The 27,917-nt window shown below is 40.2% G+C and overlaps 2 long non-coding RNA genes across 3 annotated transcripts in view; one reads left to right on the top strand and one right to left on the bottom strand.

The window, feature by feature from the left end:
- LOC145544973 (uncharacterized) overlaps positions 1-27,917 on the top strand; it is a 156,894-nt gene that overhangs the window by 115,117 nt on the left and 13,860 nt on the right. Inside the window, exons 4-5 of one of the 2 annotated variants that reach the window (XR_014081771.1) lie at positions 22,791-23,039; positions 23,671-27,150. This is a non-coding gene — a long non-coding RNA (uncharacterized LOC145544973). Of the gene's footprint in view, positions 1-22,790; positions 23,040-23,670; positions 27,151-27,917 lie in introns of those variants that run through there. The other variant, XR_014081772.1, reaches the window with a different exon arrangement.
- LOC145544976 (uncharacterized) overlaps positions 1-27,917 on the bottom strand; it is a 70,052-nt gene that overhangs the window by 33,878 nt on the left and 8,257 nt on the right. The gene's annotated exons all lie outside the window — the stretch shown is intronic.

Genomic DNA, 27,917 nt, shown 5'->3' on the forward strand with positions numbered 1-27,917 from the left:
ACTAACCTGCTTAGGAAAGTACCTGTGTTCACAATAATCCTTCTCTAACTTTTCAAAAAGAAAGGTATACATGTTATTCCCCCTAAATCTGATTTTATGGCACCACCAGGTAAATAATATCCTTTAGAGCATCAAAGAGGAAGTCTCTGTCAATGATTAACAAGGAACCAATCTTTCCCTATCTTTTACATACCTCTGTGAAGAATGAAATGGCTTTAGAAATAGGGTATTTTGGCTCATACTGTTACTGTCTGAATGTAATTTGTGGTACAGTGGGGTGGTGGGATTAAGCCTTCTTCTGTTTTCTAAGAATTATCAAAGAAAGCACTTAAGGGAAAAAAGCACAGAATGCATCTTTTTAAAAATGCTAAACAGCAGTTTTTCAAATACTTTATGGGTGTTCATTGGAAGGACTGGTGCTGAAGCTCAAACTCCAATACTTTGGCCACCTCATGCAAAGAGTTGACTCAATGGAAAAGACCCTGATGCTGGGAAGGATTGGGGGCAGGAGGAGAAGGGGACGACAGAGGATGAGATGGCTGGATGGAATCACCGACTTGATGGACATGAGTTTGGGTAAACTCCAGGAGTTGGTGATGGACAGGGAGACCCAGCGTGCTGCGATACATGGGTTCGCAAAGAGTCGGACACGACTGAACGACTGAACTGAACTGAATTATTTTTACCTACTCTCAATCCCAAAGTCATGTCATTAGCAGGAAAGAAATATGTTGAAATGGCCAAAGTAGTTGATCATTTTAGATCAATTATAGTATTTTCTAGGATCACCAAATTTTTCATGACACACTAGCTAGATAAATCAAGTTTTTACATGATCAAATTTCAGATTTGATATGTTATTCAATAAGATAGTTGAAAGCTTTTTTATAAAATCACATAATATTATATTCCAGTTTTAATCCATTCTCATCTTTATTTCATCTTTTTTTATTTAATATTGCTTATTTCTCATTAACAAAAATGCAATTGTATGTTACTTGCTAGATTAAATAACTTTTACAGTCTATATCTTTCCATTTCATTAAATCATGAGAAAAATTTTATCATAATGTCTAATGAAATAATGGCACTACTTTTTTATATTTGAGACTTATTTATTGTCAAAAGCCAAACCTCAGAATTTGAAACAGACATCATAACACACATCTTTATAAATAGCTTATAATTTGGCTATTCATGACATTGCATTATTACAAATTAGGTAATACAAAATAGCATATTAATTTATTACTTTGATTTCCTAACTTTAAAAATTGATTAATAAAAAAAGAGAATTATATTAAATCTACCTTAAATTAATCTTGACCAATGTTATTATTATTATTATTTTTTTGGCTGCAGCAAGTCTTCGTTGAGGCATGTAGGATCTTCAGCTGCAGCATGTGGGATCTAGTTCCCCAACCAGAGATCAAATCCAGATCCCTTGCACTGGGAGCACAAAATCCTAGCCACCAGAGCACTAGGGAAGTCCCAGTCTTGACCACTTTTAATCTTTACAGCAACCCTTGAAATAGGCCCTATTATTTCTCTCACAGAGAGATTAGGTAATTTAGTCACAGTCACAAAGGCCAAAAAAGCCTCCAAGTAAGCCAATATGAATGTCACCATCACCGTGCAGTAAAACTTGGGCAAGTTAAACTTCTTATGTCCAACTTTACATAATAAAATAAGCTTGATTATCTGATTTCCAAGTTCACAGCAGAAAAGAAGAAAACTAGAATGGAGAGCAGAATCTTGGAGGGACAAACATTTTGACACTAGTGAGAAATGATAGTCAACGATAGCTTAGAAAGCAATTCTCAAGATGAAAACTGGAACAGTTTTAGTGAAGGTGCTAAAAATTCTACCTTATATTGCTGTTTTTTTTTTTTTACAGAGTTCCATCGTTTATGAAACAGAGACTCCATTTAAGACTGTTCTCACAGAGAGCAGTAGAAGAGCAGTCACTTGGATGGGGAGGAGGCTAGTGGACCTGTGACTCTCAGGAACCTTCCTGCAGTGGCCACAGCTGGGGGACGGGTGGTGTCTACCCTTTGGCTCTGTCTCCATCCTGGGTGTCTGCTCAAGGATCATCCTCTCGTGGTTCTGACCTCTCTGACCTTGGCCCTTAGGGGACCTCTTGACTTGGCTGTTGTCATTCCAGATTCATGTATCCTGCCTCTTCCTAGAGAAACCTGAGAATTCCTCAGACTGGATGCTTCAGATTCTCCAAGAGCAAATCAGTTAGTGCTTTGAATTCACATGTTAACAGACAGGTTATTTAGCATCGCTCCAAAAGAGTAACACAAATTACCTCTAACAGGTGGGACTATGGATGGATGGTGGTTGTTTAGCGGCTAAGTCACGTCCAACTCTTTTGAGACCCCATGGACTGTAGCCTGCCAGGCTCTTCTGTCCATGGGATTTCCCAGGCAAGAATACTGGAGTGGGTTGCCATTTCCTTCTCCATGCTGTTTTTAATTAAATTAATATTTAACATCGACATTATCACTGTAAATATTTTTGCTGAGTCACTCAGTATACAGTTATTTACCTTGGGCAACTTACTGTTTTCCCTGGAAGTAATAATTGCCTCATTTTCTCTATTATTAGTTTTCCCGATACCTATTACTGATTAACTCTCAAGCTCTGACATTACAGAAAAATGACTTCTCATGTAGTCACATGTTGATACTTCAGGTACATTTTTTTCTTGGAGTCATCCTTCTGGAGACTTTCATTCTCCTGCTTCAGTCTGGACAGTTCCTCTGTACGCCTGAGACTCATCTGTCCTCCTAGAACTTTTCATCACTACTTTCCTACACATTATTTTGTCTTCTGTGTTCAGCACCTTGCTTCTTGGATTCCTTCTCTCTCTTGCTTTAATCCCTCAGTTTGATGGGACACATTTTCTAATAACTTCCTGAGAAGTGATAAGTGGGAGGTAACTTATTTGTAGCTTTCTATGTCTGAAAACAGCTGTGTTTTACCCTCAAACTTAGTTAATAGTTTAGCTGACTATAAAATTCTTCAGAATTTTGATTGCCTTTCTCAATTGCCTTCTAGATTCCAGTATGATCCTTAAAAAGTCAGATGCTGTCCTGATTCTCAAGCCTTCAGATATTACCTGTTTTCTCTATGGAAGCCCCAGGGTTCTAAAGTTTCAGAATGATGGGTCTTGTTTTATTGAGATATAATTTACATATTGTAAAATATACCCAATTTTAAGTATATAGTTAGATGAGTTTTAATACATGTACGTGATGCTGAAACCTCAGCTTCTCTCTATAGTGAAGTTGCTCAGTCATGTCCAACTCTTTGCGACCCCTTGGACTGTAGATTATCACACTCCTCCATCCATGGCATTTTCCAGACAAGAGTACTGGAGTGGGTTACCATTTCCTTCTCCAGAGGATCTTCCCAACCCAGGGATCGAACCCTGGTTTCCTTCATTGTAGGCAGATGCTTTACCGTGTGAGCCACCATACCGGTGCCAAAATCAAATCTCAGAGACAGAGTTTTGGGTGAAGTAGAAAAAGATAGCTTTTTGCTTTGCCAGGCAAAGGAGGACACAAAGGGCCCATGCCCTCAAAACCATGTGTCCCAACTTGGGGAATATATAGAGACAAGTTTTACATTAATTGTCCAAAGAGGCTGTGATCAGCTGGTAGACATTCTTCTGATAAGCTGGTGGTGAGGTAAGTAGAAGTCAGCATCATCAACATTCAGGTCCAACTAGTCTGGGGTCTACATGCTTTTGGGCAGCATAACCATTGTTAATCGTTAACTTCTCCCACCTGGAGGAGGTTTCAGTATCTGCAAAATAGCTTAAAGATATTGTGTGTATCCTCTGATGGGGAAACAGGACCTTGTCTGACAGCCGCCCCTGTTCTCCCATCCCCTCCTTTCCCTAATTAACAACTGCTTGAATCTGCCCATTGGAACTCAGGGAAAGTCTTGGGGACTGAATGAAGGCTGTTTCCTATAATCAAAGAAATGGGGGACACAAAGGCCTTGTGCCGAGGAGCCCCACAGTGCCCTGCACAGTATCATATATAGTCATATAATCTCTACAACATCATGATATAAAATACTTCCAGCATTCCAAAAAGGTTCACCTTTGCAGTTAACCTACTGCTCCCAACCCCTGGTGCCTGGAAACCACTGATTAGCTTTCCATCACTGTAGTTTTGCCTTTACTAGAATTTCATATAAATAGAATCAGACTGCATGTAGTCTTTGGTGACTGGCTTCTTTCCCTTAGCATTAATTCTCTTGGGATTTATCCATTTGGTTGTGTATATCAGTAGTTTCTTTTGTTGTTGAGTAGTATTGCATTATATCAAATACTACAAATTTTTATCTATTCACCAAAAGATGGACACTTGAGGTATTTCCAACTATTGACTATTATGAATAAAACTGCTCTTAACATTCATGTACAAATCTTTTTGTGAATCTGTTTTCATTTCTCTTGGATAAATACTTAGGAGTGGAGTTTCTAGGTCTCTGATAAGTGTGTATTTAACTTTATAAGAAACTGCCAAACTGTTTTCCAAAGTAGTTATACCGTTTTACATCCTCAGCAGTATTATTTGAGGGTTCCAGATGCTGCACATCCTCACCAATATGTGATGTTGCAATCTTTTAAGTTTTAGCCATTCTAGTGGGTGTATAGTGGTATCTCACTGCAGTTTTAATTTGCATTTCCCTATTGACTAACACTGAGTAGCTTTTCATGAGCATTACTTGTCATCTGTATATTTTCTTTGGTAAAGTATTCAAATCTTTTACCCCCAGTTTTTATTGGGCTGTTTGTCATGTTATTATAAGATTGTAATAGTTCTTTATATATTTTGGATTCAAGTCCTTTGTTTCATAAATATTTTTTCCCAGTCTCTGGATTGCTATTTTTCTTAAAATTGTCTTTTGAAGAGCAAAAGTTCCAATTTTGTTGAGTTCCATGTAGGGAATTGAATACTCTTTCCCCAGAACTTGAGAAAATGATCTTATTTGGAAATAGGATCTTTGCAAATGTAATCAAGGTGAGGATTGAGATGAGATCCTATTGGATTGGGATAGGCCCTAAGTCCAATGATACTTATCCTTGTAAAAGACAGAAGAGCATCAAAGACACAAAGAAGCCATGTGTAGATGAAGATAGAGATTGTGATTATGCTGTAAATAGTTTCTGGTACCAATCCATTGAGGGAGGGGTCCCACACCACCAGTTTTCCCACGCCTGCTGGGTGTCCTACAATCTCAATTCTGACACTGTCTACCCAGAGATAACATCAGATTCTACCAGTAAAGGGCTCAGTACCACAAGACTGCCCTCCACCTCAGATGCTAATTACATGCCCAGGTTATAACCTGTATTTCTATGGCTGGCTATAAATCTGAGGTCCCCACAACTCCCTCCTTGGGTTTGATTTAATTTGCTAGAGCAGCTCACAGAACTCAGAAAACCCATTTATTCACTAAATTACTGGTTTATTGAAAAGGATATTAAAGGATAAGGATCAATAGCCAGATGAAGAGATACATAGAATGAGGTCCCAAACAAAGGACTTTGCGGCCTGGCATGGTGGCTTGTGGAGGCATTCTGGTTCTCCTACCTAGAAGATGTCTTTCTGTTTTTTTTGTGGAGGTTTCATTACACAGACATGATTGATTAACTCATTGACCATTGGCAATTGATTTAACCTCAAGCTGCTCTTCTCTCCTTGGAGGTCAGGCAAGTGGGACTGAAAGATCCAACCCTCAAACCGTTGGTTCTCCTGGCAACCAGCCCCCTTGAAGGGGAGGCGGCATTCAAAAGCTACTTCATTAACATAACAAAAGATACCTTTGTCTCTTTTCAGGAACGAAATTCCAAGGGCACTGGGAGCTTCGTGCCAAAAATGGAAGAGAGACCAAATATATATTTCTTATTATAAATCACGATATCATATGCTGCCACAAGCTGAGTGCCACCAGAAGCTAGACGAACCAAGCAAGGAGTCTTCTTTGGAGACTTCAAAGACTATGTATGACCCTGCCACACATTTATTTTGGATGTCTGGCCACCAGAAGTGTGAGAAAACACACTCCTATTGTTGTGAGCCATCCTGTTTGGCAGCCTTAGAAACCTAATATAGTCCAATTTATCATTCTTTTCATTTATAGTTCTGCCTTTTTGTGTTTTGTTTAAGAAATTTTTGCCTTATACAAGGTCACCAAGATTCTTTTTTTCTCTAAATTTTTATAGTTTTAATTCTTACATGATGATCAATTTCACATTGATAGTTTTTATGCTATGAGGTAAGAATTGGGGTTAGTTTTTTTTTCATGTACATATTCAATTATTCCAGCACCATTTGTTAAAAAAATTCATCCATTTGCCATTGAATTATCTAGGAATCTTGGTCAAAATTTAATTAGCCATATTTCTGTAGGCCTATGTCTGGATTCTTTATTCTATTCCATTAATCATCATTCTTTAATCCAATTGTCTGCTGATGGGTGGGGTTCTGCTCCCTCCCTGTTAGTTGTTTGTTCTGAGGTGACCCAGTCCTGGAGTCTACAGGCTCTATGGTAGGTGACTTCCAAGAAGACTTATGCCAACACGTGCCTTCCAGGACTGTTGCTGTCTGTGCTCCGGTCTCTGAGGCAGACCACTGTCGACCCACGCTTCCACAGGAAACCCTCAAACATACACAGGCAGGTCTGGCTCAGTTTCCTGTGGAATCTCTCCTTCTTTCTCCTGAATTCTGGTGCACACAAGGTTTTATTTGTGCCCTCTAAGAGTCTCTGTTTCCCCTAGTTCTATGGAAATTCTGTAATCAAATCCCACTGGCCTTCAAGGTCAGATTCCCTGGGGATTCCCAGTCCCTTTGCTGCATCCCTGGAAAGTCCAATACAAGGCCTAGAACCTTTGCAACAGTGCAAGATATTTTGACCACTTGATGTGAAAAGCCAACTCACTGGAAAAGACTCTGATGCTGGGAAAGATTGAGAGCAAGAGGAGAAGGGAGCGACAGAGGATGATTGGATGGCATCGTTGACACAATGGACATGAGTTTGAGTAAACCTTAGGAGATAGTGAAGGATGGGGGAAGTGTGGCATGCTGCAATCCACAGGGTCGCAAAGATTTGGACATGAATTAGCGACTGAACAAATCATCATTCTACTGATATCACAATGTCCCGATTTCTACAACTTTATGATAAGTCTTGAAAATAGATACTGTAAGTCCTCCAACTATGTTATTTTACAAAATTGTTTTGGGTTTTCTAGGTCTTTTGCATTGTCATAAAAACTTTGGAATCACCTTGCCAATTTCCACAATTGGGATTTTGGTTGGAATTGCATTGAGTCATTGGGTCTTAACTGAAGTGTCTGGAGACATTTTTGGTTGTCTCATCTAGGACGTGCTATTGGAATACAGTAGGCAGAGGCCAGAGGAGCTATTAAATATCTTACAGTGCACAGGACAGCCTCTTACAACAAATGTCAATTGTTCTACAGCTAAGAAAACTTGCGTTGAATATATAGGTAATTTTAGGAGAAATGACATCTTAAATGGAAACTTTCGACCCATAAGACAGTATTTCTCTGTACTTCCTTAAGTCTTTAATTTCTCTTGGCAATATTTTGTAGTTTTTGGTGTACAAGTCATGAACATTTTATGTTAAATTTATCACCCTCAACCGTCACCACTATCTAATTACAGAACGTTTACCCCCAAAGCTGTACCTATTAGTCACTCCCCATCTCCCTTCCTCCTGCCTCTAACAACCACTAATCTGCTTTCTGTTTCTATGGATTTGCCTCTTCTGGATATTTTATATAATGGAATCATATAATATGTGACCTTGTATGTCTGGCCCCTTTCACTTAGCATAACTTTTTTAAGGTTCATCCATGTTGTAGCATGTACCAGTACTACTTTTTTCTTCTTTATTCTTTTAAGGCTAAATTTTATATATATATATATATATATATATATATCACATTTTGTTTACCAGTTCATCAGATAATGGACATTTGGGTCATTTACACCTTTTGGTTATTTTGAATAGGGTTACTATTAACATTTATATATAAGTTTTTGTTTAAACAAAAAACAAAACAGTTTTGCTTTTCAAGATTGTTTTGTCGTTTCAGGGTTTCTTGCAGTTATATACAAATTTAAGAATTAACTTTTCCATTTCTGCCATTGGGATTTTTATAGGAACTGCATTGAATCTGTAGAGTTGTTTGGGTAATACTGCCATCTTCGGAGAAGGTGATGGCACCCCACTCCAGTACTCTTGCCTGGAAAATCCCAAGGATGGAGGAGCCTGGTGGGCTGCAGTCCATGGGGTCTCTAAGAGTCGGACAAAACTGAGCGACTTCACTTTCACTTTTCACTTTCATGCACTGGAGGAGGAAATGGCAACCCACTCCAGTGTTCTTGCCTGGAGAATCCCAGGGATGGGGGAGCCTGGTGGGCTGCCGTCTATGGAGTCGCACAGAGTCAGACACGACTGAAGCGACTTAGCAGTAGCAGCAGCCATCTTAACAATATTAAGTTTTCTAAAGGGCTTTCCTGATAGCTCAGTTGGTAAAGAATCTGCCTGCATTGCAGGAGACCCCGATTCGATTCTTGGGTTGGGAAGATCCTCTGGAGAAGGGATAGGCTACCCACTCCAGTATTCTTGGGCTTCCCTTATCGCTCAGCTGGTAAAGAATCCACCTGCAGTGCAGAACACCTGGGTTCGATCCCCGGTTTGGGAAGATCCCCTGGAGAAGGGAAAGGCTACCCACTCTAGTATTCTGCCCTGGGTCACTGTATAGTCCTTGTGGTGGCAAAGAGTCAGACATGACTGAGCAACTTTCAATTCAACTAATTCAGCTAATTCAAATCTGAGAACACAGGAAGCCTTTCTAATAATATATTTCTTCTTAAATTTCTCTGTGCAAAATTTTATACTTTTCAGTCTTGAAAGTCATTTTATATTAAATTTATCACCAAATAGTTCATTTTTTGATGTTATTGTGATATTTTTTATTTTAATTCTTTGATTGTTGCTAGAAATAGATAGCTTTTTATACATTGACTTGTATCCTGTGAACTTGCTAAAATGCATTTAGCTTTTGGATTACTTTAAGATTTTACATAGATAATAATGTTGTATGTGAATAAAATGAGTTTTACTTAGTGGAAGAGAAATTTTTTAATTTATCTAATTAAAAATTTTTTAATTATTTTTATTTTTTCATTTTATATTTTTACCTAACTGCACTGTAGGACCTCTAGCACAATGTTCAATAGAATTGGCTAAAGTGGGCATCCTTGCCTTGTTCTTTATTTAAATTTTTCTACATAATTTTATTTATTTATTTATTTTGGCTGTTCTAGGTCTTCATTGCTGTGCAGACTTTCTCTAGTTGTGGGGAGCAGGGGCTACTGTTCGTTGCAGTGTGTGGGTTTCTCATTGTAGTGGCTTCTGTTGTTGCAGAGCACAGGCTTTAGGGTACACATGCTTCAGTAGTTGAGGCACATGGGCTCAGTAGTTGGATTTCTCGGGTTCTAGAGCACAGTTTTAATAGTTGTGATGCAATAGTTTAGTTGCTTCATGGCATGTGGGATCCTTCCAGACTAGAGATCAAACCCATGTGTCCCGCAGGCAGGCAGATTCTTTATCTCTGAGGCACCAGCTAAGCCCCCTTGCCTTGTTCTTAATCTTAGGGGGAAAGCATGTTCTCTACACACAATGTCAAAGATCTTAACTGAAAACTGAACATTTTAATCTTCGAGGTATTTTCAAGTATCTATATTTTGTATTCAAATATATGTTTTAGCTTTAGAACATGAATGAAGATCTTGAGTCTCTGAATAAAATGACTTTTTTTTGGATTTGTTTCTCATCTGAAAATTAAAAATTAGCTCAAATAAATTTAATTTACTATATTGATATACAAATGTATTCTGAGAGGAAATGTGGTCCATGTTGCTCAATATCACTGAATATAATAAGCTTAAGTGGTTAGTAAGTGTGTAGAATTTGAGCCTCCTTAGAATCAGTCCCAAAGTTCTGTTCAAGAATATATTGAAATTAAATATTTTTAGATCTATTAGATGGGATACATACGCTGTCAACTTGGAATATTTTTAATATGCTACTAGAGATCATTATCAAACATCTGAATAAAATTATTGGCCTATTAAAAGTTGTCAACAGTATCAAAAAACAAAGCAAAATAAAACAAGACAAATGAGAAAAGTGACCTGCTCCTCTGACAAAGCAGAGGGGAGTAGCTGGAGAAAGCAGCGTTCTATCCTCCCTTTCTATCCCACAGCCAATATTTAATCTCTAATTTAGTTTGCCTTCTGTCCTTCAATGACTGGACACATTATGTGGTAAAGAGGGTATAGTGACAATAGGATTTGCTTATGTCATCAGGCCCCCATGAAAACTGTTTCCTCCCACTGGGCTACCTGGGAATTTCAAGCCCTAGTTTTCAATATCTTCTCAATGTATGCTTGTAGGGCCCACATGCCTCATTCAGGCACAAGGCCTTTCCCTTGCAACCTGTAAAGCTATATAGAAAATTGAGGGTTAAAGCACCAGATTTCAGGAACCAATCATCAATTTTGTTTCCCTCACCTCCCCAGAGAACTTTTGTTCTAAAATAGCCACAGTTCTGGATGCACAAGACTAAATAAACTTCTAATTTATAATATCTCAATGATAATTCAACCCCTTGCATCTGGTGTTTTTTTTAATTAAATATTTTTGACACATCATGATAAGCTTTATAAAAAAAGAGACAAAGAAAGTATTAGCAACTTCAGTCTTATATTTAAGGCAGAGAAATGAAAGAAACATCCTTCATTTCTGTCACAAACTTATGACAAGGTAGGCAGCGCTCTGCAGAAGAATTTTTCCTGAAGTTCCTTCATAGTAATATATAGACTTGTTAGTGACTCCCTTCACATTCAGTAATGTCACTTTGTGGACATTATTCAATGTCAAAAGAAGAACTCTATATATAATTCAAGAAGAATCATATATACATAATTCAAGAAACTTTTTTGTGAAAGGTAATGAAGTTAGGAACCAAGCCCCCACAAAGGGACCACTCTAGAGTGTCACTAAATTTTCCCCACCCTCACCAAAGATAAGTAAGAAAGATCACTGACACAGGCTAGAAGGAGGAAACACAGAGATAAGAGCATTGGAGAGGGAATCAGAAAATCTGAATGCCGGTTCTGGCTTTGACACTAACTTGTTGACTGAGTAGGAATTATACTCCTTGTTCTTTTTGCTCTAGAGTTGCTCAGCTTTAAAGTTGGGAGATCAGATTGATAAACTCCAGCTTCCTGTGGCCTCCTCCCATCTGCTTCCATATTTTCCATGGCTTTCCCCTCTCCATGTTCTCCTCTATCTCTGGTGTCTCTTTCTCCACCAGTTCTTAATCCTGTTGTCACATAAATGTAAGAGTCTCTTCAGTGAAGTGTCCTTGACTCTCTTTTTTATCTAATTCTCTCTTGAAATTTTAGTTATAATCCCTGCAGTGTCTGCTGGTTATCACCCCAATTCCCCCTACTGTACTGAAGCTTTATTTTCCCTAGCTGCTGGGAAGTTTGGAAGATAACAGCTCTCAGCCGAGTTCTTCTCTAGACCTTGCCTTCATGCAAAGAAATCAACTTCACCCAAGTTTACATCCCCTCCCTGGGGAAAGCCCTCATCCAATGTTTGTTCCATGTGGGAAAGAGAAGGGCCAGCCCTCTTGCCTCAAGGTGGGGTATATCTGAAGCACCAGTCATACCTGTTCTAGAATTCCCCGGGGTTGAGGGACTGGTTCACCCAGACCACAAAGGAAGCTACTTAGACCAGCAGTGGTGCTGCCTGAGGGTAAGGGGACTCGGTGATATGTAGTAGAAGAGCACAGTTGTGAATTTTATTTGCACCTGGAGACCACCTGCCATGGTGAGGGCTGAGTTCTTCCTCTTATAAGTTTTCCTCAGGAAAAGAAAGCAACCCAAATTCTGGGGAAACTGGATTTATCATATGGAGCAAGTGACTCTGAGTGGATAAGGGGCAGAGTGTCATGGATGCTGTGGTGTGCTGCCCTGTCCTCCAGTCTGGACCCAGGCATTCATTCCCCCAGAGGCTGAGCATGTTGGTTACCAAAAACTCTTAGCTGAATCCTTCTCTAGGAATTGCCCTCAGCTGATAAGTGCTGTGTGTGTGTGTGTGCAGTCGCTCACTCGTGTCCGATTCTTTGTGACTCCGTGGACTATAGCCTGCCAGGCTCCACTGTCCATGGAATTTTCCAGGCAAGAGTACTGGAGTGGGTTGCCATTTGCTCCTCCAGGGGATCTTCCTGAACCAGGGATGGAACCTGCATCTCTTATGTCTCCTGCATTGGTAGGCAGATTCTTTACCACTGCACCTCCTGGGAAGCCTGCCCCAAATCCTTTTCCCTGCCTGGGTATAGAGTCCAGGCCCCTTGCTCAAGATGGGACATCTCCAGGGGCCCATCCTGCTCCAGACCTCCCACTGGGTCAGCTGAGGCTCAACTGAGGCTCACTCAGTTCAGCTCCCTACTGCCCACTCCTCCTGCATTCACTCCCACCCAGATATTGATTCCCAGGGATATTCCCCAATAAAATCCTGAGCACAAGGAAAATGGGATGTTCAATGGGTACAGAGTTTTAGTTCAAGAAGGTGAAACAGTTCCGAAGTAGTGGAGATGGTCACACAATAATGTGAATGCATTTAATTACGTTGAACTGAATATACAATTAAAAGTAGTTAAAATGGTAACATTTATATCATTTTACCACAATAGGAAAAATAACTCTGCAAGTGAATCTCCCAGTCTTTTTTTCCTAGGGAATTTAACCTAACAGCATGTGTGAGTATGGCAAAGATTGCTAGCTTCCACCAATATTCATTCTTTTTCTCCTTTATTATTGGAACTCAGCCTGAGACAGCCAGCAGTCTTGCAGCTGGCCATGGAATGCAAGACATGTGACTAAGTTTGGCCAGTCGGATGTGAGAATTTATATGCTTCACTTCCTGGTCATTCTCTTAAGGTAGTAGGCATGCCCTTCACTTCTCTTTGCTTCCTTTCTCCTATCTGGGATGCCGATGTGATGGCAGGAGCTGCAGCCAGAAGTAGAGGATGACAGAGTCACCTTACCAACCCTAGACTAATTATCTCTGGCTGGTATGTGATATAGAAATAAATTCCTATATTATTTAAGCTACTAAGTTTACAGTATCTTTGTCATAGCAGTTCAGCCTGTATTCTCACACATCGAATGACTCCAGGATCCATTTCTAATCCTAACAACTTTCACAAACAATTCATGTTTCAAATTACCAGTTTTGAGATATGGCATGCCCACAACATAATATATTAACATCCTAATGCTTTCTAGTTAGTTGCATCTGAGCCAGTGAAGAATCCACCTGCAATGCAGGAGATCTCAGTTTGCCTCCTGAGTCGGGAAGATCTCCTGGAGAAGGAAATGGGAACCCACTGCAGTATTCTTGCCTGGAGAATTCCATGGACAAAGGAGCCCAGCAAGCTACGGTCCATGGGATCTCAGAGAGTCGGAAACTGAGCGACTAACACTTAATGCTTTCTCAAGCTTAAGTGTCTTATTTCCAAGAATACCAAAATTCTCCTACCTATGAAAAAAGAGCCCTAAACATTCACACAGTGAGGTATCATTCAGCCATTAAAAGAAAAGAGGAAGAAACTCACGATATACTGATATGGAACCATTAGCAAGATCTGTTGTTAAGTAAATAAAGCCAGGAGCAGTACAGTGTCTGTAATGTAATGCTGTAGGTATTTAAGTTTTTGTATGTGCATAGAATATCTTGAAAAGGGTAGTTAAAAACTGAGTCGCTGCCCTCAGATAGGACAGCCAGGGGGTAGGTGCCGCCAGGGTATAGGTAGCAGAGAAACTAATATCTTACCATATACCTGTTTGAACCTTTGTGTACTGTATGCAGAGGGCCAACAGTTTGCTATTCATATTCTAATCTGGATAAATTGCACCCTTGGAGCTGTGCTGTGTGTGGCCTGGGCAGCTATACATATCCATCCTGCTGTACATGTTTTATGTACTAAAAAAAAAGTTTAAGAAAATATATTTATTTCTGTAGCTCGGACAGAACAGTTATTCTCTGAAACATCTCAGCTAAAATATCCTAAGATTTCATAGATATCTATGTAGTCTGTTATTTGCATCTGTTACCAACAATCAGAACGTTTCTTGTCATTTTAAAAGATTATTCACTCTTCAAACTTCCTTTGGTGCTGAAATGACCAATCAGCTTTGTCCTCCTAAGAATTCCTCAGTGAGATTGAGGGAGCCTCAACAGTGAAACATGCCCTTCTCCTGGGGTCTGTCAATTATCATTTAATATGGACTGAGAACCTGAAAAAGGTCCTTAACATTTAATCCTGCAAATTCTGCTGCTTGAATTCCCCACATTATCCTAAGGAAAGCATTGTAGCTACACACCAAGGTGTATATATCAGAACACTCACTGCAACTTATTTCTCTTGCCCAAAAACATGGTCACAAACTAAAGAGTCATAAATGTGGAACTAGTTCAACCTAGTACAGTTCATCTAAGTGATGTAATTCCAAATGTTGGAAGAATAAAAAAATGGAGAAGTGACATCATGTTGATAAATGAAAAAAGCAAGTTACAAAACAGTAGGTAAGGCATTATCCTTAGGCTTTCCCAGTTTGTTTTTTAAAGAAAATTGTATAACTGTATCTGGAAAAGAGAGTCACCATTATGTTAATACTGCTTTTCTTTGCGAGTTGGGCTTATTATACATTATTTTTATTTCCTTTTTTGTGGTTGCCTGTATTTTCCAAAGTTACTACAATTAACATGTTTTTTCTTAAGATTAAAAAAATCACAACCCCACCCAGAGTCAATTTGAGAGGTTCTGTGAGCACTTCAGTTTGCTCCTCATTAGTCTCTGATAGAACTCTGAGGCATGCATATGAATTTTAAATGAGAAACATCAATCCTGTGTTATGTAGAGAATTCCTCCAATTTCTACAAGAGGAGGTAAGAGTAGAAAGGTAGCAGATGGCTAGGGGAGAGTAAGACAACTTAAATAGCTTTGTTACCTTTGTTACAACTTTTCCTTCCAAAAAGAGTCATTTAAAGGTTTTCTAGCTAAATGAGATATTTTACATTTGTAGAGTTGACAAACTTACTATTCACCAGGACCATATGCTTTTTGATATTCATAAAGGCTTTGAAGTCTAAAATATATGCTCTTTAGGAATGTTAGTCTGGACTAGAGAATAATAGCTCTCCCCTTAATAATACATAAGTACCTTTTAAAATTGGCCTTGGTGAGGGGAAATTTTAAAAATAGAAGATGTGGGTCAAAATCAGTATAGTCCTTGTAAAAGATTTATGGGGTTGCTTGAAGGGTGATTTTAGACATTTGTGCACAGCACCAACACAAATTAATTATAAAAAATTTAATAATGAAAAAGTCCTAAAAAGACCGGGTGGTGGCATAAATTATTTATTTAATCAAAACTGGCAAAATATGTATTGTAAAAGACCTTTTGCCCATGAAAAAAATTCGTGAATATTTAGACCAAAATTCCCAATTAAAGCATCACTGAAGAAGACAACTTAGTTATAAATGAAAAACTTCAAACTGCAGGAAAGATGCCTCTCAACCTGAAGCAAGATTATGAGCTGTATGCCCAGGGCTATCATTAAACTGAAACACAAAAGACAACTTGTAATGAGAGCATCTAATCTCGATGCTCCACCCAGAGTCTTCAGCATCTCTGAGGTGGGAGGAGTGTGCTGACATCAGAGACTTAGGAAAATCATGTTTTCAAAAGCGATGTGAGTGTACACCTGTCCCATTAAACTCTACAAGAGCAACAGAAAGCCTCTTCTTCCTTCAAATGCAGCTGGAAGATTGGTCTCAACATTCAGTTTACTGGGCCCTAGTAGGGCTCTAAGTAAGACACTAACCTATCAGATACCTGGTGGTTGCCTTGGATCTGAAATAAGATAGTTTCCCTGTTTACCAACATCCAATGAAATGGCCAACAGGAAATGTGTGTTTTCACTTGCTTTTGTACCTGTTCCCAAGGAAATAGCTCGCATCAAGAGATGTAGTTCTGCAGGTCTTGACTCTCAGTAGTGTATGGTGCAGAGATAGAAGTCTGTGAGGCCAAACGTGTCACCTAAGACGTCTAGAGCAGCTTCCTGACCTGCACACCTTAGCAGGAGAGCCAGGGACCATAGACTTCTCACCATGTGTTAGAATCTGGATATGTGTACCAACTAGAACAAACTGCACCAAGCTGTTTGTAATGCTTTCTCTGGATGGTGTGTTTATAGGAGATTGTCTATTTTATGCTCACAGTTGTATCTTCAATGACTAGTCTAGGGTGTTATTGATGCTTTTGAATTGTGGTGCTGGAGAAGACTCTTGAGAGTCCCTTAGACTGCAAGGAAATTAAACCAGTCAATTCTAAAGGAAATCAACTCTGACTATTCATTGGAAGGAGTGATGCTGAAGCTGAAGCTACAAAACTTTGGCCACCTGATACGAAGAGTCAAACTCATTGGAAAATACTCTGATTCTGGGAAAGATTGAAGATAAAAGGAGAAGGGGGTGACAGAGGATGAGATGCTTAAATAGTATCACCAGCTCAATGGACATGAATTTGAGCAAACTCCAGGAGATGGTAGAGGTCAGGGAAGCCTGGCATGCTGCAGTTCATGGGGTTGCAAATAGTCAGATGGGACTTAGCGACTGAGCAACAACAACAAAGGTCTTATACATAGTAGGTGGTAAATAAATACTTTGTAATGTTTAAATTTTTTGAAATGAGCCTGTTACTTTTGCAGTCATAAGGAAAATAAAAGTTTTTTTTTTCTTTCTGGCATTCGCATACTCAAAAGAGAATCATTCTTCTAGAGAATTTTCTCCTAGGTGAAAGCCTAATTGTTTTTCCTTCTAGTCTTTATCTGAATGAATTTAACTCTTGAATGCAAATACATACAAGCTTGACAAAGCCCACAAAACTTAGAATATCTAAAACAGCTAACAATTATATAGATCACCAATAACTCATTTCAGAGACTTTCCAGGTATTCCACTATGTGTTTCAATAAACACACATTCCACTATCACTGCACTGTTTGCTTTCCTGTGAATCCCTTAAACACAGCTGCATTTTGAAGCATCACCTCTCATAGTCCTAGTCGCTTCCCCAAGAAACAATGCGGAAAGTCAGCAGCTTTTTCTCATGTGAGACAACCACTGTGCTGTTCTGTGCCTTGCAGACAATCCTCAGCTTGCATCCTAGACCAGATATTAATTGGAAGGCAATTGGGGTGGAGGGATGTAGAACAAAGCTTGCTTTAAAACCATGTGACAAATAATGGTTGGAGTCCAAGTCTACCCCACAAATTTGGGTTCACACATAAGATAATTGAAACCATTCAAATTTTTGGTGTATAGATAAAGTAGACCCTTAATATGTATTTGTAGAATTAATGGATATTAATAGTGTTTCTTAGCAAGAGGAATTTATAGACGGAGACCCAATCTTACTCTGCATTGCCCAGGGAGGTACCTTCTCTGCTTCAGTCACCTGGCAGCTTACAAGTCGGGTGTTGGTAACTTGGGAGATGCTGCACAGGTGTCTTAGGCAAAGATCTTCTGGTTGAAAGCCACTTGAGGAGCCTTACTTATAAGGGTACCAGCCTGTTGAGCTTACACCTTCTGGGTGGCAGTTTTCAGAGAAGGAAAGCTGTCAGCTGGAAACAGAAGAGGTATCTACTGTATTTGGTGTTTTAGCTTAGATTCATTTGGTTGCAGAGAATTGAGATTTGCTAAAAGTTAAAATAAAGGGGATTTATTATATAAGGCATGATAAAGGGTCTCTAGCATTAGTTCCAGAGGAGTCATCACCATGCTTCCTATGGTTGGAATAGAGGATGGTTCTGGCTCAAAGCTGCTCAGGGGCCCTCAGCTGCAGAGCTTATTCATATGCTGTGATACATCCACACTGTTCTAGCTGCCTCCCCGTGAACTGGCAGACTTACTGCGTTGGACAATAAGAGAAAGGTCATTGGTTAGCCTGAAGACTGACAAACCACCCTGGTGAATCAGCTGTGGCCCAGAAAGACAGGATACAGGGTCAGTGGGAACAGATCATAGCTGTCTAGCAACAAGGACTATGGGGGCCCTTTAAATGTGTTTAGTAGATTTGGATATCCAGTTTAAGAAACTTGGGTTCATTTCAGGCTACTATGGACTCAGGATTTCCCCTGAATAATATCTAAATGAGAAGAAACTTCTTAGGTGAAATACATAGTGTAGTGGGCAAAAGGGCTTCCCAGGGCTAGTGGTAAAGAACCCACCTGCCAATGCAGGAGGTGTGAGAGACTTGGGTTCAATTCCTGGGGTTTGGAAGATTTCCTGAAGGAGGGCATGGCAATCCACTCCAGTGTTCTTGCCTGGAGAATCCCATGGACTGAGGAGACTGGTGGGCTATAGTCCATAGGGTCACAAAGAGTCAGGCATGACTGAAGTGACCTAGCACGAATGCATGCAATGGGCAAAAATTATGGAAGAATAAAAATTCATATGGGGAGGGGACTGTGGTCAGGAAGGGGTCTGAGGAAGCAATTTCTCAGCTGAAACTGAAGGAGAAGCTGGAGTTAGCTAGAGGAGAACAAGGTGAGTGGAGGGGATAGCAGGTACCAAAGCCCTGGGACAGCAAAGGGCTGGACGTAGTTAGGGAATTGAATGAAAACTGTGTGCTGAGCAAGAGCGAGACTCGGGATTCAGGATGAGGCAGTTGCTAATTCTTGTCTTTTTTCTGAAAGTATATTGTAAGGAATCCAGTCTGTTGCTCTCCACGGGGAAAAAGTATAAGTGTATTAAATAGCTCTAACTTTATACTATCCATATAGGCAGCTACTCATTGCTATAGAATATCTGACTGATCCAAATTGAGATGAGCTATACATATAACATTGAGCACGGAAGAATTAATGCTTTCAAACTGTGTTGCTGGAGAAGACTCTTGAGAGTCCCTAGGACTGCCAAGAGATCAAACCAGTCAATCCTAAAAGAAATCAACCCTGAATATTCATTGGAAGTATTGATGCTGAAGCTGAAACCCCAATTCTTTGGTCATCAAATGTGAAGAGCTGACTCACTGGAAAAGGCCCTGATGCTGGGAAAGATTGAAGACAAAAGGAGAAGGGGGTGGCAGAGTACAAAATAGTTAGATAGCATCACTGACTTAACAGATGTGAATTTGAGCAAACTCCAGGAGATAGTGGAGGACAGAGCAGCCTAGCATGCTACAGCCCATGGGATCACAAAAAGCTGGACACGACTTAGCAAATGGACAACAACATAAGTATAAAATACACATTGGATTTCAAAGACTTGCTGTCAATAATTTTCATATTGATTACATATTGCAATGATATTTTTGATATAGAGTTAAATATTTCACTTTTTAATATGGCTACTAGAAAGTTTAAAATTACATATATAGCCTGCATTATATTTCTGTTGGACAGCAGTGCTCTAAAATGTTTGCTTAGATATGAAGAAAAACTACTTGACTATGATGGTCACTGGGTAATTTAGGAAGTGAGATTAAAGATTTCAATCCTAGGCTATCTTTAAAAACAGGGCAGCTAACCAATTGCCTATGTTGAATGACTTAGGACTTTTGTTTTTATTGGAGGCAGGGAAGAGAAGAAATCATAGAGACTCTTTAGGTGCCTTCCAAGGACAACAGAATCCACTTATTATCAGGTGTTAGTAGGAGTACAAAATCGTTGGAAGGGCTGGAGGAGCAGGTTCTAGGTGGAGCTTCTAGGAACAACCCTCAACCCCCAGAATCACACTGCTTCTTCTGTAGAGGGAAAAGTGCTGCTGCCATCACAGGAAGCTGAGGACCATTGAGCACACTGTCTCCTTGGCTACATCCCTGCCAGAAATACACATGGCTCTCTCCTGATTTTACTGAATTCCAGATTCAAAGTCTCACATTCAAGCAGCTGATTGGCAGAACATAAATTGGCATCTAGCTGAAAGGAACTCTGGGAAGTGCAGTTCATCATATTCCAGCTTTTGCAATAGATGGTGACTCACTAGAAGGAAGTTGCAGTGAATACTGACTGAGCCAATCCACAGTGACTACCATAAAGATATAGCGATGTGAGAAAGAGAGCCTGGCACATCCTGCCAAGTGGGAACATACCGAGTTAGTGAGAGAAATGGAGGTAGGAGGAATGACCATGAACACAGATGAACCTTGAAAACATTATGCTAAGTGAAAGAAGCCACTCTAAAAGGACTAAATATTGTAGGATTCCATTTATATTAAATGCCCTGAGTGGACAAATATATGGACGCAGAAAGTAGATTAATGGTTGTCTAGGGCTGGGAAATAAACCTTTCATAGAGCCTTTCAGCTGGACAAAGGACCTCTAAAGATCTAAGGTGTGCCTTGATTATCATAGCCCTAGAGTATTCAAGTCACACCTGCCCTGCCCCCCAGCATAGCAGTCTTCCCAGCTGAGGGCCCAGTTACCATGGAGCAGAGACAAGACATCTCTACTAGGCTCTACCCACATTTAACCCACAGAATTTGAGAGCATAATAATGGCTATGGTTTTAGAGCACTAAATTTGGGGGTGTCTGATATGCAGCAATAGAAACCAGAATAGGAAGCATGACACGTTCAAAGAATCAAAGGAAGGTGTTTCGGCAGATAAACGTGGGCTACTCCTAAGCACTTGAAGTAGCAATCATCTCTGTTGTCTCCACCATAAGAAATTGAAAGTCAAGTAAAAGAAGAAAAGGTGAGATTATCTGAGATAAGTGTGGTTGGGAAGATTATGGCCATGTGGCTTGTACCTCTGTATAACCCCTAAACCAAGCAGAGCACATTACTCATTTTCAGTTTTTCCTGTTAATTACAGAGATAAACACAGAGGCCTCTAGCCTTACCCAGGTTTGCTTTACATCAGGCTTCCTTGCAGAGCAGGGAAAACCAGAGTGGCTCTCACTTCACCCGAAGCAACAACCCTATAGACGTCTAAGCTGGCCCTCCATGTGTCCCTGCTTTGCTCCTTGCTGAAGCCAGGCAACTGCTGCAAAACCTGGGGGTTGAAGCCATCCCACCTCCAGCAAAATCATCTTTCTGTTCATGGCCCTAGCTGTTTGATCACTAGATGGGAAAAAAAGCAAGAAATTCTATATAGTTTCTTTTGGCTCAGATATGATTCCCCTGTCCCCTGGACCATCTCCTACAATGGACATCAGTTTCAAGGACACGCTGCCATGGCTTACTTCATCCTATAGGATTGTATAACTTTACATGAATTCTAAATCAGAAAGCATTTGCTCTTTAGGTCATTTGTGCATGCTTTTTCCTTTGGAATGCACTCAGGGTACAGGGCAAATGCCTGCTGACCCTATGTTTATTTTTTCAGCTGGTGATTGAAGTTCTGGTCCAGTTATAATAGATGGGAATGCTAATATCATTTGTCTGTTTTCAGCTTTATTAAAAATCTTGCATTCCATAAGGGTCATATTTCTACTCTCAGCATGTAAAGTAAAAGTAATTTTCATGTCTGTGTTTCCAAAGTAAATATCGCTGTTTGCCACCCACCTCCACCCTACAGAACTATTTTAAAAGGAAAAGACATGAGTATAGAAGAATAATATTCTAAGATTCTGGGGAAGTATTATTAATATATGAGGTTTTTTTACATAGCAAAGACTTTTAAAAATATTTATAATCTGTGACCACTATTCTGTCTGTAATACCTTACACCTCCTTAATGAATAACAGTACTCCTTTTCCTATGTGTTTATTCAATCATGTAATAAATACTGACTGAATGCCCACTGTGAGCCAGATATTGGGGATACAAGAGCAATCAAGATAGATAAAATGAGGTTCTCACCTTCATGGCACCTATATTCAGGCTCAGAGAGACAGTAAACAGGTAAACAAATAAGTAAGGTAATTTCATATTGAGAAAAATGATTTGGAGAAAACAAGCAGGGGTAAGGAATACTTTAAGAGAAGTCATTCTAGGTAGAATGGTCAGGAAAGGCTTCTCTCAGAACCTATGAAGGAGCTAGCCATGTCGAGGACCTGGGAAAAGAGCTGTGCACAGAGGGAAGAGCAATGCAGAAGTCCATAGGTGGAAAGAGTTTGGAAGAAGTCGGAATGGAGCTAGGGGCAAAGGCCAGATGGTGCAGGACCCTATGGGTCTCCCCACTGAGGTTATTTTTACCAAGGGAGTCACATGATCACATTTATATTCTCTAAGTATCACAGCTTACTTTGGGTGATGTGAGGATTGGATGGGAGATGGGTTGGGGGTCAAGACAGGAAGCCAGAATCCAGTTAAAAGATTGCAACAAGACTGCTGCTCTTGTGCCATCAGCAAAATGTATGTTTTAAATGGTTTTTCTTGGAAATGTTCACAGATTTGCACTGGTTTATTCACATGCATTGTGATACAGTTGGTTAGTAGGTACTGAGAAGGTGTTACATCCCTTCTCTTGACATCTTTGGTTCTGTGTCTCACTAGCTGAATAAATCACCATCTTCAATCTCTGAAAATGCAATAACATATTAGTTCAATGATACAAATGTTTTGAGCACCTGATATGTGTAAAGCACTGTATTAAGATCGGAATATTCAAAAATAAATGACACTTGGTCTCAACTCTGTAGGAAACTACAGTCTGAGAACAACCAGGAAGTCCACCAGAGACAAGATGATGCTGCGCTTATCTTGTATGAGGAGAATAAACCTCTCAGAGCCTTGGGAGCAGAATGATTCTACAGTCCTCTGGATAGGATTGGGAGAGAAGAATCAGAAAGACTTAGCTCACGTCAGAATTGAAAAGAGAATTTGTATCCTCAACTTCATTTCATCTATGCAACCCTCCCTGGAGTGGAGCTTCTGCAACTGATTTGCTGGTATGATTTTCTTTTTACTTCCTAATATTTGGAATGATGGAGGCCCATGAGAAAAAGTGGCCCTCTGACTTCAAGGAAGGTTAGAATTATCTCATTCATAAAAAGTGATTTCTCAATCAAGCAAAATATTTACCACAATATGTGTCCTTTCCTTGCCAAAAGACAACCAACAAGGACCTACCATATAGCACAGGGAACTCTGTTCAATATTATGTGGCAGTCTGGATGGTAGGGGAGTTTAGGGGCGAATGGTTACATGTATATGTATGGTTCAGTCCCTTCACTGTCCACCTTCCACCTGAAACTATCACAACATTGTTAATCAGCTATACACCAATATAAAATAAAAAGTTTTTTTAAAAAATGAAAACTTCCAAAATCATGACATTTAAAAATTACTTTCAATTTTAGGGAATTCCTTGGTGGTCCAGTGGTTAGGACTTGGCGCTTTTGCTGCCTATGGCCCAGATTCAATCCCTTGTTGGGGAACTGACATCTCAGAAGCTTCACAGAGCAGCCAAAAAAAAAAAAATTACTTTAAATTTTAAAATGTGTGGAAAAGTTCCTTTAGAAGAGAGCAGCCACAGCAGCAAGGTAGAAGCTGAGCTCTGCCGTCCGATTTTGGTTAAAGCACTTCCATGTCCAAGTTTGAGGCAGCGGCCGAGAGGAGCTACCACGAGTCAGAGGTAAGGGGCAGCGGCTGTGCTTTGCTGGAGCAGCCGTGAAGAGAGAACCCGCGTCCAAGGTAAGAGAAACCCAGGTAAGACGGTGGGCACTGAGAGAGGGGATCAGTGGGCAGACAGGCTGAAACTATAGTCACGGACAACTAGCCAATCTGATCACATGGAGCACAGCCTTGTCTAACTCAATGAAACTAAGCCATGCCATGTGGGGCCACCCAAGAGGGACGGGTCATGGTGGAGAGGTCTGACAGAATGTGATCCACTGGAGAAGGGCATGGCAAACCACTTCAGTGTTCTTGCCTTGAGAAGCCCATGAACAGAATGAAAAGGCAAAAAGATAGGACACTGAAAGAGGAACTCCCCAGGTCAGTAAGTGCCCAATATGCTACTGGAGATCAGTGGAGAAATAACTCCAGAAAGAATGAAGGGATGGAGCCAAAGCAAAAACAACCCAGTTGTGAATGGGACTGGTGATAGATGCAAGATTCGATGCTGTGAAGAGCAATATTGCATAGGAACCTGGAATGTCAGGTCCATGAATCAGGGCAAATTGGAAGTGGTCAAACAGGAGATGACAAGAGTGAACATCGACATTCTAGGAATCTGTAAACTAAGATGGACTGGAACGGGTGAATTTAACTCAGATGACCATTATATCTACTACTGTGGGCAGGAATCCCTTAGAAGAAATGGAGTAGCCATTATAGTCAATAAGAGTCCGAAATGCAGTACTTGGATGCAATCTCAGAAATGACGGAATGATCTCTGTTCGTTTCCAAGGCAAACCATTCAATATCACGGTAATTCAAGTCTGTGCCCTGACCAGTAACACCAAAGAAGCTGAAGTTGAACGGTTCTATGAAGACCTACAAGACCTTCTAGAACTAAAATCCAAAAAAGATGTCCTTTTCATTTTAGGGGACTAGAATGCAGAAGTAGGAAGTCAAGAAACACCTGGAATAACAGGCAAATTTGGCCTTGGAGTACAGAATGAAGCAGGGCAAAGGCTAATAGAGTTCTGCCAAGAGAACGCACTGGTCATAGCAAACACCCTCTTCCAACAAAACAAGAGAAGACTCTACACATGGACATTACCAGATGGTCAACACCAAAATCAGATTGATTATATTCTTTGCAGCCAAAGATGGTGAAGCTCTATAGAGTTAGCAAAAACAAGACTGGGAGCTGACTGTGGCAGAGATCATGAACTCCTTATTGCCAAATTCAGACTTATATTGAAGAAAGTGGAGAAAACCACTAGACCATTCAGGTATGACCTAAATCAAATCCCTTATGACTATACAGTAGAAGTGAGAAATAGATTTAAAGGACTAGATCTGATAGACAGAATACCTGATGAACTATGGATGGAGGTTCGTGACATTTTACAGGAGACAGGAATCAAGACCATCCTCAAGAAAAAGAAATGCAAAAAAGCAAAATGGCTATCTAAGGAGGCATTACAAATAGCTGTGAAAAGACGGGAAGCGAAAAGCAAAGGGGAAAAGGAAAGATATACCCATTTGAATGCAAAGTTCCAAAGAATAGCAAGGAGAGATAAGAAAGCCTTCCTCAGTGATCAGTGCAAAGAAATAGAGGAAAACAATAGAATGGGAAAGACTAGAGGCCTTTTCAAGCAAATTAGAGATACCAAAGGAACATTTCATGTAAAGATGGGCTCAATAAAGGACAGAAATGGTATGGACCTAACAGAATCAGAAGATATTAAGAAGAGGTGGCAAGAATACACAGAAGAATTGTACAAAAAATTCTTCATGACCCAGACAATCATGATGGTGTGATCACTCACCTAGAGCCAGACATCCTGGAATATGAAGTCAAGTGGGCCTTAGAAAGCATCACTACAAACAAAGCTAGTGGAGGTGATGGAATTCCAGTTGAACTATTTCAAATCCTGAAAGATCACGCGGTGAAAGTGCTGCACTCAATATGCCAGCAAATCTGGAAAACTCAGCAGTGGCCACAGGACTGGAAAAGGTGTTTTCATTCCAATCCCAAAGAAAGGCAATGCCAAAGAATGCTCAAACTACCGCACAATTGCACTCGTCCCACACGCTAGTAAAGTAATGCTTAAAATTCTCCAAGCCAGGCTTCAGCAATACGTGAACCGTGAACTTCCAGATGTTCAAGCTGGTTTTAGAAAAGGCAGAGGAACCAGAAATCAAATTGCCAACATCCGATGGATCATCAAAAAAGCAAGAGAGTACCAGAAAAACATCTATTTCTGCTTTATTGACTATGCCAAAACCTTTGACTGTGTAGATCACAATAAACTGTGGAAAATTCTGAAAGAGATGGGAATACCAGACCACCTGACCTGCCTCTTGAGAAACCTGTATGCAGGTCAGGAAGCAACAGTTAGAACTGGACATGGAACAACAGACTGGTTCGAAATAGGAAAAGGAGTACGTAAAAGCTGTATATTGTCACCCTGCTTATTTAACTTATATGCAGAGTACATCATGAGAAACGCTGGGCTGGATGAATCACAAGCTGAAATTAAGATTGCAGGGAGAAATATCAATAACCTCAGATATGCAGATGACACCACCCTTATGGCAGAAAGTGAAGAACTAAAGAGCCTCTTGACGAAAGTGAAAGTGGAAAGTGAAAAAGTTGGCTTAATGCTCAACATTCAGAAAACTAAGATCATGGCATCCAGTCCCATCACTTCATGGCAGATAGATGGGGAAACAGTGGAAACAGTAGCTGACTTTATTTTTCTGGGCTCCAAAAATCACTGCAGATGGTGACTGCAGCCATGAAATTAAAAGACGCTTACTCCTTGGAAGGAAAGTTATGACCAACCTAGACAGCATATTAAAAAGCAGAGACATGACTTTGCCAACAAAGGTCCGTCTAGTCGAGGCTATGGTTTTTCCAGTATGGATGTGAGAGCTGGACCATGAAGGAAGCTGAGCACCGAAGAATTGATGCTTTTGAACTGTGGTGTTGGAGAAGATTCTTGAGAGTCCCTTGGACTGCAAGGTGATCCAACCAGTCCGTCCTAAAGGAAATCAGTCCTGGGTGTTCATTGGAAGGACTGATGCTGAAGCTGAAACTCCAATACTTTGGCCACCTGATGCAAAGAGCTGACTCATTGAAAAAGACCCTGATGCTGGGAAAGATTGAGGGCAGAAGGAGAAGGGGACGACAGAGGATGAGATGGCTGGATGGCATCATCGACTTGATGGACATGGGTTTGGGTGGACTCAGCGAGTTGGTGATGGACAGGGAGGCCTGGCATGCTGCGATCCATGGCGTTGCAAAGAGTCGGACACGAGTGAACAACTGAACTGAACTGTCCAAGTTTGTATGGCGAAATTGAACCCTGGAACACGTCTCAACCCCAACCACACACTGGATTCACCCACGGAGCTTTAAAATATATTGATATCTGGATCCAGTTGCAGAGATTCTTGTTTAATTGGTCTTTGCTATGTCCTGGGCGTCAGTATTTTTTTTAAACTGCCTTCCAGATGATTCTAATGTGTAGTCAGGCATGGAAACTACTTGTTTGCTAACCCATTAAAGAGTTGCACTTGGGGTCAGGGACTTTATAGATTCACAATATGGCAAGTTGTTTCCACAGAGTAGATCTAGTTTCACAACCATGCACTCTTATAGTTCCCTGTGTTTTTCCTTCATGGGATTTAAATAATTTGTAATTGTGTATGTGTATTAGCAAGAGAGAGAGAGAAATTGCTTGACTAATGTCAGTCATTTTGTTGAAATATAAGCTTCATGAGTGCAAGGTATCTTTGTATCAAGGTAATATAGCACTGTGGTTAAAAACACAAATTCTAGAGTCAATCTGCATTGGAATCCCAATTCTATCACTTGCCAGCTATGGGACCTTGGGTAAATTCCTTGACCATCTGTGGTTTCAGTTTCCTCAGCTACAAAGTGGCACTGTTGCAAAATTAGGGTTGTTAGGAGATTATATGAGATGTGTGGTGGTTTTATAATATGTCTGCAAATTCTTCAACACTTTTCCCTCCAAGATATGCAGCTTTAGTTCTCTTCCCTTGAGTATGGACAACTTAATGTCTATCAAATAGAATATGACAGAAGTGGTAGTGCCTTTGAGATTAGCACAGAAAAGGCATTTTGGCTTCAGATCATTTGTCTGGGGGAAGTCAGCTACCTTGTTGTGAAAACAATCAGCTGATGG

This window comes from Giraffa tippelskirchi, chromosome 4 (assembly GCF_054371585.1).
Source record: "Giraffa tippelskirchi isolate mGirTip1 chromosome 4, T2T-mGirTip1v1.2.pri, whole genome shotgun sequence".
Taxonomy (NCBI): Eukaryota; Metazoa; Chordata; class Mammalia; order Artiodactyla; family Giraffidae; genus Giraffa; species Giraffa tippelskirchi.